The sequence below is a fragment of the Pteropus alecto genome, unplaced genomic scaffold (assembly GCF_000325575.1).
Source record: "Pteropus alecto unplaced genomic scaffold, ASM32557v1 scaffold110, whole genome shotgun sequence".
Lineage (NCBI taxonomy): Eukaryota > Metazoa > Chordata > Mammalia > Chiroptera > Pteropodidae > Pteropus > Pteropus alecto.
The window spans coordinates 10,323,825-10,326,377 of record NW_006431920.1 but is presented as its reverse complement, the minus strand read 5'-3'; positions in this window follow the sequence as shown (position 1 = coordinate 10,326,377).

Sequence of the window (2,553 nt, the reverse complement as noted above, 5' to 3'; positions counted from 1 at the left end):
TATATATTAAATTTATTTATACCTACTATTTTCCAGAAATTGTTTTGGTGCTAGAGATATAACAGCAAACAAAAGAGGCAAAAATTGTTGCTATTCTGGAGCTCACCTTCTGGTGATTGTTTCTTGCTGGAATGTTCTACCCCTTTCCTCTTTTGTTTTCATGGTAAGGAGTTTATTTACTCCTACTTATTTATTATTAAGAAAACAGCTTTATTGAAATACAATTCACGTGCCATAAAATATACCCATGTAAAATGTACAATTCAATTTAGTATATTCAGAGTTAGGCAACCATCACCACAATCAATATTAGAACATTTTCATTACCCTGGAAACTCTGTGCCTGCTAGTAGTCACTCCCCACTCCTCCCTGCAAATCTCCCCAATCTACTTTCTGTTTCTATAAATTTGCCAATTCTTGAGATCTCATAAATAGAAGTAAACATTATGTGGTCTTTTCTGACTGGCTTCTTCCATTTAGCATAATGTTTTCAAGTTTTATATATGCTGCCATGCTAAGGCACATATCAGTACTTTATTTATTTTTTTTAATTGAGATATAATTAACATATAACATTGTATAAGTTGAAGTACTTCATTTTTTTATTGCCAAATAGTAATAATATTCCATGGTATGATATACCACATTTTGTTTATTCATTTATCAACTGAAGAACATTTGGATTGTTTTCACCTTTTGACTATTATGACTAATGTTGCTGTGAATATTTGTGTATAATTTTTCATAGGAACATATGTTTTCATTTTCTTGGGTATATACCTAGGAGTGAAGTTGCTAGATCATATGGTAACTCTACATTTTACATTTTGAGAAACTGCCAGACTTTTTCAATGTGACTGCACCGTTTTCCGTCCCCACCAGCACTGCATGAAGGTCCCAGTTTCTGTACATCCTTGATGTTATGCTTGAATTGTGTTCCTCCAAAATTCATGGTGAAGTTATAACACCGCCTGCCTCATAATGTGAACTTATTTGGAAATCGAGTCTTTGCAGATATAATTAATTGAGGTCATATTGGAGTAGGTTGGGCCCTTAATCCAATATGACTGATGTCCTTTTAAAAAGGGGAAATCTAGACACAGAGACTTACACATAGGGAAAGCATCTTGTGAAGATTGGAGTTATGCTGCTGCCGCAAGCCAAGGAACTACCAGAAGTTAGGAGAGATTCTTGGAACAGATTCTTCCCCAGTGCCTTTGGAGGGAGCATGGCCTGCTTATGCTTTGATCTCAGACTTCCAGCCTCTGTTAAAAAGACAACAGGCCCAAAATGGAGTCACTTATGCTAAGCCCCATGCCACAGATTCAAGACTTAACTTAATTACAGGTTTAGCTCTCCCAGAAATGGAATCTTAAACCAGTCAATCAGGAATCACTTGATCAGCACTAGTGAGGTAATCTGCCTGATACATCCTTGCCATCCGCAAAAGGAAAGTAACCTTGCAATAATCAGCCTGCTTTTAGCCTAGGGTAACTTCCTAGTCCCTGCTCCCTTCTGCCTATAAAAGTGCTTCATTTTGTATAGCTCCTCGGAGTTCCTTTCTACCTTCTAGATTGGGTGCTGCCCAATTTGAATCAATGTTTACTCAAATAAACTCTCAAAAGTTTTAATATGCCGCAGTTTATCTTTAAATACCTCTAAAACTAAGAGACAATAAATTTCTGTTGTTTAAGCCACTTGGTTTATGGTACTTTGTTATGGCAGCTTGAACAAACTAATACACTCACAAAAGCTTATTATTTTCTATTTTAAAAGTATTCATTATAGCCATCCTTTACGGTGTGAAGTGGTACCTCATTATAGTTTCGATTTGCATTTCCTTAAAGCAAATGATTTTGAGCATACTTTCACATGCTTATTAGCCATTTTGTACATCTTCTTTGGATAAGTATCTATTCAAATCCTCTGTTCATTTTTAAATTGGGTTATTTGTCTTTTTATTATTAACTTTTACAAATTCTAAATCTATTCTAGATAGATGTCCCTTATCAGATATATGTTTTGCAAATATTTTCTGTGCTCAAGCTGTCTTTCTCACTTTCTTGATGGTGTCCTTTGAAGCACAAAAGTCTTTAATTTTGATGAAGTCCAGTTTATCTGTTTTATCTTTTATTGCTTGTGCTTTTGGTATTTTATCTAGTGCCCTTCCATCTTGATTTAGCTCAAATGTCACTTCCTCAGGGAAGATAGATAAATACTCTCACAAAACCATGTTTGTAATTATAAATTTATTGGTGAGATTTGATTGTCTTCCCCTCTAGACTGTAAACTCCAGGAGAGTAGGGTCTGAGTCTGCTTTTTCTCTTTCTCTTGTGTCTCCAGCCCCCTGCATAGTGTCAGCTATGTAGAAGGTGCTCAGAATTGTTGAGTGAATAAACATGGACTTGACTCTATGGACCATTCCCTGCATGAAACACTATTCATATGGTCTTGATAACATTCACACTCTCTCTTCTGCTTCTCTGGCTGCTCCTCAGGCTGCTCTGCTGGTTCTTCTTCCTTTATCATCCTGTGGACCAACACTCTTTTCT